The 14719-nt window shown below is 38.7% G+C and overlaps 1 protein-coding gene across 4 annotated transcripts in view; it reads right to left on the reverse strand.

The window, feature by feature from the left end:
* The window catches only part of NIPBL (NIPBL cohesin loading factor), a 165673-nt gene that overhangs the window by 105119 nt on the left and 45835 nt on the right, over positions 1–14719 (reverse strand). The window lies entirely within an intron of this gene.

Raw genomic sequence — 14719 nt, forward strand, 5'->3', positions numbered from 1 at the left:
AAGTGACAAATACAAAATCTTACTTTATTTTAAAAGTAGTAGCTATTTCAAAATTGAGCTGAAAATATCTCTTTAATATTAAACACTCTCTGGTCAAACTACTACCAGAAACTGTATCACTCCCTCCACAAAAAGAAAGGGCTTAGCCACCACTGAACTAGCTTGTTTATTTCCTGTAAAACAGCACAGTTTATATTCAACTACTGAAACAGGAATTTGTTCACTCAGTTTTCCCTAACTATAAAGATCCCAACTGTAAGAAAGTCCACACTGCTAAAAAAAAGAAAACAAAAAAAGGTCATCACAATAATTTCAACTGCAGTTCCAAAACAACAAAAATTTACAGAGATTAAACACTACGGGTCCACTATTATACTAATGAAATGACAAAATTTGAACACTATATTTTCCGAAAACAAACAAAATAAATTAAAGGAAAGGAATTTGATACACATGCAGTTACCTATTATAGACAGGTACCTGTGTTAACAGTTTGGGAAATAGTAAAAAGACTTCTGTAAGCATTTATGTTATCTACTGAAGATGCTGAAATCGTGATTTGCTTACACTTACTTTACAAGCCAACATTTTTGAGAATTACATACACAATACATAAAAACCAAATGATGACTGTCATTTCCTTAGTAATTTTTATCTCATTCTTTCTTATACCACACCAAGGCAATATATAAGACATCACTGTTAATAAATACACATGGATTCCAAGCAAGACAAGGAAAATGATCGTTGTAAGTCTTTTTTCCTGCTCATAGTTTTCATGAACTACTAAAGTTAAATTTTCAAAGTTTCCCTATCTACACACAACTGAGTCCTTTGAAAAACATACCAACACTGAGGTTAAACAGAACTGACAATGAGTTGACTTCCTTTGCTGCACCTGCCACAGTCTCATTTTCACCACTAACTTACATTTGTTTTAAAAATATACTACATTACAGATACAGAAATCTAGTTAAGGAAACTGCTACAGACAGATATTCTGTGTGGGTTGTTGTTTTGGGTTTTTTTTAATCCAGGAGAAAACAGCCTTCAAACACCCAGAGCAGTTTCAAATACTACTCGATACTCGAGGGCTTTTTATCCAAAACAAATACCAGTATACACAGCATTTCAGTGGTTTCTTAGCTCCATAAATAAGTCTTAAAAAAAAAAAAAAAAAAAAAAAAAGAGTACCTAACTTTTCCCACAAAGAGTCTGCAATAGCAAACCAACAGGAACTAGCATTTTTAGAATTTATGTTTTCATTGAAAGGTTAGTAATTAAAGAACACCTTTTACACATAAATTATATGCACAATAAAGAGGTCCTGTCTGATGATCTCTTCCTTCCTGACTGAAACTGCATCAAAGCTGACCAAAACCATGTCACTAGTCAGCACTCTTGGAAATCCTGCATGTAACACAGAAACAACGAAAAAACAAGAAAAAAAAAAAATCTGTTCACCTTCCTTCCTGATCACCTGGGAAAGCTTTAAACATTGGAGGCTGTCGCTACTAATTCAAGTTCTTTCCTGGTATTACTGCCACTATAATTAAATTACACAGATTCAGTGGGAAAAATTCCTTCAAAACCAGACACTTAAATTAGAAACCTTCTCCACAGATACATGATAAAAAACCTGAACTGGCAAGATCCAGACCTGAGAGTGGAGCAAGTGCAGTGAGCTAGGATGGTCAGGGGAAGAGTAAACTTTCTTTGTAAGAGGAGAGTAGAAGGGTTTGGTTTGTTTAACTAACAAAACAAAGGTCAAGAGGGGATGTGGTTGCTCTCTCTAAGGCAGTCAAAGAAGGTTACAAAGGAAGCATGCTACAGGGCAATGCTAGCACAACAATAAATGGGGGCATGAATGCAAGCAAGAAGAAAATTGGGCAGAGCTTCTCACCATCAGACCTGCCACTTTCTAGAACAGCCTTCCACTAGGAGTAGTAGTGATAAGCAACACCGTTACTTTAAAGATGGATCATACAGATGTTACAGAAGGGACAGGATGTGGTTGCCTGCACCAGCTGGGAACTAAGCAGAGCAATTCAAGAAGTCTGTCTCTTATGCTACAAAATTTTTATAAGTATGGTGATGAAAGTAAACAGATGAGAGTAAACAAAAGACAAAAAGAGACTGATGGGATGAAGTGATGGGATTAGTTTATACAACAAACACAATATGAAGAAACCACATAGGAATATCTGGGTCCAAATATTACATCTGTTGTGTTGAGAGCAATATTGTGTTTGTTGTACAACTGGCAAACAAGTTGGGATTCAATTCCAGAACTAGAGACTGAGATCCAGTGAAATTAGAACTCAAATCTGATGTCACTGAGAACATTAGTAAACTCACTTATTTAAGGAATACCAGTAGTATAGCATTTCTACCTCTAGACTGAAAAAATTAAACTGTTATATTAGCTGAATTAAGGAAATCAAAGAACTGCTGCATTGGAAAGCTTTTAAACAATGCATCAAGAGTGTAGTGTAGCAGTTCAAACAGAGAAGTAGAACTCAACTTTATATATATGCAAATGAGGTCTTGCATATTCAATATATATTTAGGCTCTTGCTTCTTTATAAGAAACAATGGATATTGTAAAAGATGTTTCAGTGAGGAAGAAACTACAGTGCACAAAGGAAGTGATACAAAGAACCCCTCAATGAAAGGAAAACAGTGAAATCAAGACATATATTGAGAATAATATATGAAAAAGCTATCAGTGTAATACACAATAATGAAGTGAAGCCAAGATAAGATAGCAAGGAAAGTAATGTTTAAAAAGTTTATGCTAATTATAAGTATACATTTAAAGTGCTACTTCCGTATGTTATCTTCTTTCCTTTTTTTGTCAATTATGTATATTCTCCTTTACTGCAAATCAATATTGCAAAGAAAATTCCTAAGAAAATGTTAAATTTAAAATGTGGTTGTTGGGTTTTGGTGGCTTAGGTGGTTTTTTTTGTGTGTGTATGTTCTGGGTTGGGTTTTTTTTTTTTTTTTTTTAAAGCAGAAAGTAAGTATGTGGTTGGTAAAACAGTCCATAACATGGACATGGAAATGCTGACTGTCTTCAGTGGCACAAGGTTTGAGCTGTGTCATATGGATCCTCTCTACAACTCATCTCTCTATATATTCTGCACTTCTCACCATAGTACTGGATTAATGGCAGAATGGAAAACTAACAGGGAAAAAAAAAGTATCTCTTTAAAGAGAATGGACAGGCACGGCTAAAATAAAGGGAGGAAGAGACGATCAAAAGTTGTCAACAATTTAGGTAGAGAGACAGTGATCATCAAGTGAAGGGAGACTACAACCAGGGAAGGGGAAAAAAAAACCAACAAAACAACATACAACCCAAGCAAGCAAACAAACACAAATCACCCCACAAAAAAATCCAAGAAAAGAGAAACAAACCACATCTGTATTTTTTCAGATATTGCAGCAGCTGACTATCAATGAAGCAACAACAGGACTCTGACCGCTCTTTATCATACAAAGATTCAAGCTCTGCATTTATGAAACATTCCTCTAGGTTGAAAAACATTCTTGCCTCCTTAACAAAAACACTACCACTTCTTCCACAGCTTAGCTATGTGCACGCATGAGAACAGCAGAAAACAAAATAAAAGGAAAAATCTGTTTATGTGCAGTAACACACAGACTCAGTAGTAATGCAAAGATAAGTAACCAACCTCAGGATTCAAAAATTTCCTATGTACGTTTAAAAATGTTTCACTCCCAATATTCCAGGGTATTTCTGAACTTATTATCTTTGGATTTAAAAAATAACTTACACGACTGACCTAATATATTTCTGAAAAGAAGATTAGAGACAAAATTAGGTGAATTAAAATTAGATTTTAACTTGCGGCTGTAGTATTAGATCTCTATATTTTTCTTTTTTAAAAGCATTCTATTAAGTAGAATACTTTAAATACAGTTATGTTTTATTTAGTTTAGATTATGAAATATTTCTCTAGAATGAAAATACTTTAAAAAGTAGTTTTCATTTCTTATATGTTGAGCAGCATCATACTCACAGTAACCACAGCACCATGATCAAAGTTGATTTCTGCAGCTGCACACTGAAAGTAAACGAGTACAACTCATGTATTAGCTATTTTATAATTTAGGTGAGCAGGGCACTTTTACTTTTCTTTTAAATCAGCAAACATGCTATTAGAAATTTAAGAAGCCTTGCCTCATTGCCAGTTTTAAACTTCTACATTTTGCAATAAACTACTTTTCTTCTTAGTTACTACATCAATCTCTGCTAGTTATCAGTCCATAAACTGTTCTTTGGAAAAAAAAAAAAATAAATAAAATCACTTAAAGAATGAGGGAGAGAAGCAGAAAGAACGAATGAATATTCTCTAGTTCTCATTCAAGTAAGATGCCGTGACTGAGGTACATCATACAGATTTACCCACAAGAGGGCAGATTTCTGGTTTCCATACCAGAACTACAGTTTGATACGATGACAGTAAGTTTCGAGCACTAAAAGCTTTCAAGAATACTTAAAAAAACACTAAGGAAGGAGATACAGTTGCCAAAACATAGTCTAACACTGAAGTACCTGGGTGTGGAGGGTTGACGCTGGCTGGACACCAGGTGCCCGCCAAAGCCTCTCTATCAGTCCCCTCCTCAGCTGGACAGGGGAGAGAAAAATATAATGAAAGGCTCATGGGTCGAGATAAGGACAGGGAGAGATCACTCACCAATTACTGTCACAGGCAAAACAGACTCAACTTGGGGAAAATTAACTTAATTTGTTGCCAATCAACCAGAGTATGGTAATGTGAAATAAAACCAAAACTTAAAACACCTTCCCCCACCCCTCCCTTCTTCCCGGGCACAGCTTCACTCCCGAGTTCTCTACCCACCCCCGCCTCAGCAGCACAGAGGGATGAGCAATGGGGGTTACGGTCAGTTCGTCACACATTGTCTCTGCCACTCCTTCCTCCCCAGGTGCAGGACTCCTCACACTCTTCCCCTGCTCCACCATGGGGTCCCCCCCTCCATGGGAGACAGTCCTCCACAAACTGCTCCAGCGTGGGTCCTTCCCACGGGCTGCAGTTCTTCACGAACTGCTCCAGCGTGGGTCCCTTCCACGGCGTGCAGTCCTTCAGGAGCACACTGCTTCAGTGTGGGTCCCCCGCGGGGTCACAAGTCCTGCCAGCAAACCTGCTCTAGCGTGGGCCCCTCTCTCCACGGATCTGCAGGTCCCGCCAGGAGCCTGCTCCAGCGTGGGCTTCCCATGGGGTCACAGCCTTCTTGGGGCACCCACCTACTCCAGAGTGGGGTCCTCCCCGGGCTGCAGGTGGATATCTGCTCCACCGTGGACCTCCCTGGGCTGCAGGGGGACAGCCTGCCTCACCATGGTCTTCACCACGGGCTGCAGGGGAATCTCTGCTCCGGCACCTGCAGCACCTCCTCCCCCTCCTTCTTCACTCACCTTGATGTCTGCAGGGTTGTTTCTCTCTCATGTTCTCGCTCCCCTCTCCGGCTGCAGCTTCTGTGCCTGCCGCAACTTTTTTCCCTTCTTAAATCTGTTATCACAGAGGCGTTACCACTATCGTTGATTGGTTCAGCCTTGGCCAGCGGCAGGTCTGTCTTGGAGCCGGCTGGCATTGGCTCCATGGGACACAGGGGAAGCTTCCAGCAGCTTCTCACAGAAGCCACCCCTGTAGCCCCCCCCCCCCCCCCCCAAAACCTTGCCACACAAACCCAATACACTCGGGGGGGGGGGGGAGTGTGTGAAACAAACATTCATATTCACAATATAAAGCATCTTAACACTAACTCAATCTCAGAAAAAGTCAGTATTGGAAGTGAGTAGTAAATCACTGATGCAGCTGTCTAAAGTTAAAATAGTATTGCAAGAAACTATGAAGCCACGTGGTATGAATCTAACTTGAACAACCAAAGCTGGGTGGTGGCTGCAGGAGGTGGGAGGAGGTGAAGAGAGAGAGGGGTGGGGTGGGGGGTGGGGTGTCTGAAATCCAGAATACTCATTATTAACAATAAAAGCCCATGAAAACAGACTAGCATTTATAAAACCAGGAAGTTCACAGTACATATAGAATAGTTTCACCTTCTACAATACTTCCTACAAAAAAATAAGTTGGAAAATACAGATACAGAAATCCCAGAAGCACAAAACCAGATGAAATTCAGTATACCAGTGAAATCCGTATGTTTGGTTCATAAAGTGTTCAGTCAGCAGAATCAGTGATGCTGACAAGGCAAGTGAAAAATTAAAAAGTTACAGATAAAAATTACCTAGTACAATTTCTAAACCAATATTAGTATAATCTGTTTTTCTAAAACTATTCCAATAGTAGGTGCTCAAAGCACTACAAACTACAACCACTGTAAGAAAAGAAACCTTTGTGAAAAGTACTGTACTGGCTCTATTGTAAGTTGCTTCTGAACATAAAGCAACCTTTAGAAAAAAATTTTAGGGCAACCAGCTTCTTCCTCTGTGGGTACTGCCACATTCGTTTTGTCTCCGCTCTTCTATTCGATAATAATGACACTGATGCCCTTGTGATAGTAGTGGCAATGACACCAGGGTAAATGGCAAGACAAACCCCAATAAAGTTGGTGGAAGCATACACAGTATGAGAGGTCTGTGGGTTCAAAGAATGATGCCTCCTAATGCAGAAGCCCACACACTTCTACCAGGATAAAGTATCATAAAGCATAAATTGTGCTTTGCACCTGTAGTAACTCTTCCTGGGGGAGGAGAGAAGAGGAATTGACACAACGGGACTACCACAAAAAAAAAACAACAACAAAAAAGCCAGACTCAGCGACATGCAGAAAGCAGATACCTGTGGGTAGTATGCAGCTTCCCTGATCTACACAACACGGACAGTGGGATTGAGTGCACCCTCAGCAAGTCTGCTGACAACACCAAGCTCTGTGGTGCCGTCGACAGGCTGGAGGGAAGGGATGCCATCCAGGGGGACCTTGACAGGCTTGAGAGGTGGGCCCTGCAAACCTCATGAAGTTCAACAAAGCCAAGTGCAAGGTCCTGCACCTGGGTCGGGGCAATCCCAAGCACAAATACAGGCTGGGCAGAGAATGGATTGAGAGCAGCCCTGCAGAGAAGGACTTGGGGTGTTGGTTGATGAGAAGTTCAATGTGATCAGGCAACGTGCGCTCACAGTCCACAAAGCCAACTGTATCTTGGGCTGCATCAGAAGAAGCATGACCAGCAGGTCGAGGGAGGTGATTCTGCCCCTCTGTTCTGCTCTGGTGAGACCCCACCTGCAGTACTGCATCCAGTTCTGGGGTCCTCAGCCCAGGAAAGACATGGACCTGTTGGAGCGTGTCCAGAGGAAGGCCACAAAAATGATCAGAGATGGAACACTTCTCCTATCAGGAAAGGCTGAGAGATTTGGAGTTGTTCAGCCTGGAGAAGAGAGGGCTCCAGGTAGACCTTACAGCAGCCTTCCACTACCTAAAGGGGGCCTACAAGAAAGCCCGAAAGGGACTTTTTACAAGGGTGTGTAGTGATAGGACAAGGGGTAATGGCTTCAAACTGGAATAGGACAGATTTAGATTAGATATAAGGAAGAAATTCTTCACTATGAGGGTGGTGAGACACTGGGACAGGTTGCCCAGAGAAGCTGTGGATGCCCCATCCCTGGAAATGTTCAAGTCCAGGTTGAATGGGGCTTTGTGCAGCCTGGTTTGGTGGAAGGTGTCCCTGCCCATGGCAGGGGTGTTGGAACTAGATAGTCTTTAAGGTCCTTTCCAACCCAAACCATTCTATGATTCTACATGAATGTCTACCAGGAAACACTGACTTTTATTGCTACCTTGCAATTACAAAGGGTGAAAATTCATTAGAATGCAGTTTCCTGAAAAGAAGGAACAGGTCTCCAGCAGCATTAGGATCTTTTTCTGTTAAAGCCATTTCCTTCTTTCAAGCCCAGGAAACTTCCTTTTTATTCATTTTATGTTATATAAAAATTAAAAAGCACTTATAAACAGTGTTCTGCACTTAAAAATAACATCTTGAACATTTAATTTGGATGCCTTGGCAAAAAGAACTCTTTAAAATGAGCTTGTATCAAGTCCTTCATACAAAAGTAAGACATTTAAGCACCAAGTAAAAGCCAATTCTTTCAGTCAACATAACCTGACACAAAAATTTGCAGAAAAGCAAATTATATTTACAAAGTCTTGCAATGATCAACAAGTGTATATTATTTCAGCAAAACAGAAAAATGTTAAATCTCAGAATTACCGATTTTCATCGAAAACACCCAAAGCATCAGTGGGGCTACGTAAGTAAGTAACAATACTATTCTACAGGAAGGTGTATTTCCTGCTCTTTAATTTCAGAACTAATGCAAAACAGAATCTGTTTAAAGAGCCTTACTATTAGGCAGCTCAGTTGTCTTCTTAAAACATGGGGATTAAATTTAAGTGAATGGAACACAAATCTTGCACCTAGTTCCAAAATAAGATACTACTGGCTCCTTCTCATTAGAAAAGTGATACAAGATCAAGTCCTACTGATAAGGTAGCAAAACCTAAACCAAAGAATTGGTAAGTTTTAAAAAGTTAACCTGTATAAAATACACATCATTTTTGCAGGCACAATTACATTGATAGCTATTAGACATGAAATACCTTAGTATGGTAGTTATATTCACCAGTTCTGCAAAATAAAGCAGCTAAAACTTCTGTTAGGAAGAATCCAGTTATTCAGGGAGTTTATTACTGCTACTTTTCCATCTTTTTAAGCAATAAATATCCTCTTTATGAGATTCTCCTTTCATGTCAAAAATCCTGACACTACTGAAAGCTACTAAATTCTTTTTGTCCTGCAGAAGCAAATGTAGAAGTAAACTGTAAAAACCTAACTTTGCTTGGCAGCAGTCATGGTATTAAGCATAGCTGAGAAATTCAAACATAAAGGGAAAACCCCAAGCTACTTCAGAAGTTCATACATTTACTTCCCATCTGCACTACATTTTCCACAAGCAACTTTTATTCCAACAAAGAAAGTACATCTGTAATTGTGCTCTTTTTGGTGAGCACAGCCCTTTTGCTTGCTCAGGCATACACACAGCAGCTGATACTAGCTACAGTTCATTTTATTGAAAGAAAATAGCAGAGATGTGTAGAAGAGGAAGAGCAATTAAAAGGGTTCGTTAGGTCAGCTCTGTCAAATGGAGAACACTTTAGGTTGCAACACATCTTTGTTAACAAAATAGTTGTGACAGGTATGAGAGAGGAAGTAGCAGCTTAGCTTTTTCAACTTTTTCTTGAATATTCGTCTCATTTATGTTAGCTGGTAGTAGTGCTGCTCTTTTCTAAAAGCAGTTGTGTACTGACATTTACTGGTATTTTAAAGACTTCTCTTCTTTAACTAGGTTGGATCTTAAGTACGCTAAAAACCTACTTAATTCAGGAGTCTCTTCTAATTTTTAATCTTGCATTTCTGTCCTTGAACTCTCTCAGATGATTCATAACCTTTATAAAACAAAACTTGGAAGAAATAAACATGAGGCAGCAGCTGATTTTGCACAAGTCTTCCAGTCACACAATTTTTGCCTCTTTTTTGACTTGGAAAAACAATTAAAATCCCTCCAAGCTTCTTTAATACATGCTAAGAAAACAGACGCACAAGTATAACATTTCTTTAGAGATCCACAAAAATGCCAATGTAAAATTCTATATAAACACATTTAGTGTGTTGCATTTCAAAAGTGCCTCACTGCCTTTTTATATTGCAATTAATATTGACCTGTGTTATGTTATTCCCTTTGTCGTAATACTCATCTTGTTGCCTGTTTTTCAACTTAAGCTCCATGCACATTTAAGAGACACTGTATAGCACTGCAGGTGGTCAAGGTGCTTTTCTTCTGGATTGGTGTATTATTTCCCCTCATCCCTTCACCACAACAATGATGCAGTTCCTCTATGCAAGGCTCTATGACAGCCCTCCATAACACACCCAGTTTCCTCCCCTCACATCAAACCCACTCCCACGCGCCTCAGCTGCTAGATGGAAGAGAGACAGCACATGCTGCAGCCTCTTCCTCAGTGGGGAGATGAGCATCTCCTCTATGCAACAACCAATTTTCACAAACTAAACTGTCTTGAGACTTCCACCCCTGTAAAATATAAGTGAAATTAGCTGATGCTTTCCAGAATTATTAGACTGAAGGACTTACAGATAAACAAGTGCCATGATCATTAGGCAGAAAATGATTAAATAAATCAGTGTTTTTACCAACTATGTGCAGAAACACATAAAGAGCTTTGGCTGTACTGTCCTACTGTACATATTTGCACAATTACTGGTAATGCAATTATTTTTGTAATTTTATAGCATTCACTACCCAAAATTTGTTCCGTTTGATTCGTTTTACAAGAGGTAGTTTATATTGCTCATGCAACATACAGGTAAGATATACTCTCTCTAAAGGAAAGTATGCTAACATATAAAAGACAAAACCCCCCAAAATAATCGATGCAATTTAACATTTTAATTAAGATTACTAACATCTTGCAAAAACACATTGCTTGGAAAGATTGAACACAAGAGCAAAAGTAACTTTAAAAAAAATGCAGTTAGTGCCTAATAAATAATGGTGTAAGAGACTTCCAACATATGAAAATTTTCATCTCGTGATAACTGATTTTAGTGTTTGTATTCTAAAATTGTGGATTACATAAACTTTCTGGCATATGCCATCCAACCTAGCAATCCTAAAATTGTAGAGCTCCATGATTTCGTGACTATGAAAGTATGGTTAGTGTCAGGAGTCCCTGACTCTTTCCTTTACAGCATTTTAAAAAAAATTATCTTCCTATCCTTTTTAATTAATGTTCCTATTAATATTATAAACAAAGAGATTATCAACAAGCATGTACAAGAGTATCACTAGTCAGCCAAGATATTCCTTTTTCCCAGTTGCACACAGTCCGGTCACTAAAGGCTTTTCTTCGTACAAACATCAGTGTCAGCTAAACTTTTGGAACACAACAAACTTAAAGACATAGCATAGGAAACAAATGGAGACTACAGTTGGAAAAATCACACATATTCAAAGTTATTAATAAGCTCTGAAGCATACAGCACACAACATCTAGAGGTATTATGTTGGAATTACTGTTAATCAACTAAGTGCAAATGATGACCAGCTCACCATGAGCAATTGGGGCTAGATGGTAACTCTCAGGTATCTCTCAATAGCTAGGAAAATTACTATGTTGGGGTATGGTCTTTGTAGGTCTGGGGACGGATTCATACAGTTACCTAGGAAAGTGCTTGATGACATCCTGAACTTCTGCTGCTGTCGCTGGTTCTCCTTTGGCTGCAGCCCAAACAAAATAGAAGTTTCTTAAGCTCGAAAACTGTGCTGAAAGGAGGGATGCCGTTCCAAGAAAAGCATTTCTCTAAAGCACTGTCTATTTTCACCTTACTGATCATCTTCCATATCCTACCCTTGATAGGCTGCAGATGCTACAAATCTAAACCCAAGCTACCTAGGAATTGCAGCGATTGGTTTGCAAAGCTGCTCACAGGCTTAGTCAAGCTCACAGCTTCAATCAAGCATAAACTATCCAACTTTTCCAACTTTCCAAAATTACCAATGTCGCAGCATAAACAAACATTCCATCATTAACAGTCAGGTGGACTCTCAAAATTATGATGGCCATGTAAAACAAAGCTTGGGCATTTTTAATGTTTGACCTGTCCATGTTAAACGTTCTCAGCTCACCTCCACTGGGTACTGCAGCAATACAAAGAAACACAAAACAGCTGTCAACAGTGAAAGCATACTTGTAGGAGTAATAATTTGAAGTAAAACAAAAGGTAAGTATTTGTGTGGACAGGACTACCACAACCCAGTCAGTATAAAACAAGTACAATGAAGAACACCACTCTGAAGAAAATCTTATGCATAGAAATTCCCTAAAACATGCATCTGATTTTTGTTTTTTTCTTTCTTTAACAGACTTAACTACTTCAAACCAGTTTGGAATGTTCTTCATACTTAAGTAGAGTTCACTCAATGCAACTTAATTCTACAGTAAAATAAAAACACCTGAATTTAAGCTACTAATTCTGAAGGAGAATATAAACTCAAATGTTTAATGCAGCTCAACTAAACCACTTTAAATCCATTCCTTCTGTTAATTTACATTAAAAGCCTGAAGTGTCATTATGTATTCAAAGTCTGAGTAATCCCTTTATTTCTAATTATTTGGACAAAGTCAGTCACACATCCTGAAATAGTTCAGCTGAACACAAATAACACACCTGTGAACTAGTTTCAATTTTGTTTTTCCAAGAAATAGGGAAAATTCTAAGTTTCACATTGTAAATTTCTATAGTAGCTTCTGATACAAACTGATCAATCAGAATAAAAGTTGGCAGAACAAATAAAAGAAAACACAAGATTCACTCAGTCTAGAGGGAGAACAATGTCAAAGCCAACGCATAGCACTGGAGACCAAGTAAAAATACTGCAGGTCATACAGAGATTACTGTGGGCAATCAATAGTAATTTTATTTTTACTTTAAAGAGCAAAGCAGGATCATAATCCATGACACAAAAAGCTGAGAAACTTTCCCTGAGAAACTAAGGAACTGCCCTAAAAATTCCACTTCATTTGCAAACTATTTTGAAAAACACAGAACAAGGCCCTTCTGTAATGACTACCTCCTCCTTCCACAGCAATTTGAGAAGGCACAAGGCTAGAGGAGACAAAGAAGGCCAAAGAACTTACAGAACAGTCTATGAAACTAATGTGATTCCCAACCAAACAAGTTATCCTTTGCTGCCCTTTTTCCCACATCCAAGATTTACTTTTTTAAATTTCATGTCTTTGTATACTAGTCTGTTTTTTTTCTGCTCCTTTAGGTCTGTGTTTCACCAGCTGCCTTTCACAATTCCCAAGGATGAGGCTGAGTCACAGAGTTAGAAGGCTGGAGCTCAGTTCCTCAGACAGGTGGGCATGCATACATGCATGCTGACGTATAGAGACCGGGGAAGAAGATGGAAGAATGAGTTTAGATACATGCAATCAGTAACTACAACCAGGATTCTCGTCCTCTTACAGAATAGGGCTTCTGCTGACTTAGAGGACAGCACACAGACAAATGAGTAAAAAGGAAGACAGTTACACTTCCCAAAACTTTTACAAACACAGCTTTTAGCAAAACACACAGACCTTACGGTTTCCTGACGTGCCTTCCTCCTGCCCCAACTGCTTATCATTTTCCTCAAGTCCATGATTTATGTATTAATCCCATTCCTCCATAAAACATGGCCTGCCCATGCAGGTATTTCTGTAGAGCTTTCCTTTTCAATATGCAACATAAAGAATGGCAGGAAACAAGTCACTTTAAATTTGACAGGACTAAAAATTACCATCAAGCTAACACTGCAACTACCCTACATTGCATTGAACAATGCCTTGTAGTACGAGGCAGATAGTCCATGACAACAAATACCAAAGACATTGCATATACTCGTTTTCTCTTCTCTCCCCCCCGCCCTGCCCCATCCCCTCCTTTGAGGGAGAAGGAAGGAATAGAGGACTACTACTGTGCTCATGCATCCATGATTTTGCGTATCTCACTATTTTTCTCCCTAAAATCACAGAATGTTTGAGGTGGGAAGTGACCTCTGGAGGTTATCTTGTCCAACCTCCTGCTCAAGCAGGGACACCAAGACTAGGCTGCCCAGAAACTGGGGGGAGGGAGGAGACAAAAAAAAAATTTTAAAAAATCAATGTACTCCAACTGTCTACATATTTTATTTTCTTTAGCAGTAATCTTTATTATGCCTGACATAAAAATACCTGACTTGCTCTACAACAAAATAAATCCAAAGACAATTCAGCCATTAGACAACATGTTTTATTAAACCTAGGAAAAAAGTACTTTCCAAAATCTGAGGCTCCAGATTCCAAAAATAAAACTGTAAACAACCATTGAGCAACATTATTTAAAAAAAATTAATATTTTCAACAATTGCAGAATACTCTATTCTTTTCAACTCCTCCTCTGAAAGTAGGCATTTTCTCCATTTTCGTCTTAAAGAAAAGTAGTGAAACTTTTAGATTACAAAGGCCCCAAGGAAAGCTGCATCTAGTATTTCTAATCTTGACATTGACAGTAGTAAAGCAAAAAGTTTCCCTGAAGTTCACCACATTAACCACTTTAGACCAAATAAGTTATAATTAACACATAACCACACACCAAGAGTACATACAGCTAAAAAAGTCATCACAAGGTAAAGGACCATCAGTAATCCAGAAATTGCACTAAATTCTGCAAAGAATTAAGTCTACACTAAGTTTGCTTGCTTCCCAAAGCTATTCCATGCTGTAGTTTCTACTTTTTGCTTTTAATCCTATTCGTGTACTACTCTGATGGAAGGCAGAAACTAAGTTACTTGCATGAAGAGAGTTGATATGTACACTGAATAATCGTATTTAAAGAAAAAAAAAAATCCCTTTTACTGTAAGTAAGAATAATAACAAAAAAGCTTTAAACCCAACACAAACCACCAGAGGCTTTTTAAAATGCACCTTGCAAAAAGAAATGGGCATCAACATGACCAACTGGAACGGTCTTTTTAAACAAAATTGGAAATATCCATAATGACAGAGGTATTTTTTCGTATGTGATTAGTGGATGCAACAAAGTCTTCACTATTCTATTCAC

This window comes from Aquila chrysaetos, chromosome Z (assembly GCF_900496995.4).
Source record: "Aquila chrysaetos chrysaetos chromosome Z, bAquChr1.4, whole genome shotgun sequence".
NCBI lineage: Eukaryota > Metazoa > Chordata > Aves > Accipitriformes > Accipitridae > Aquila > Aquila chrysaetos.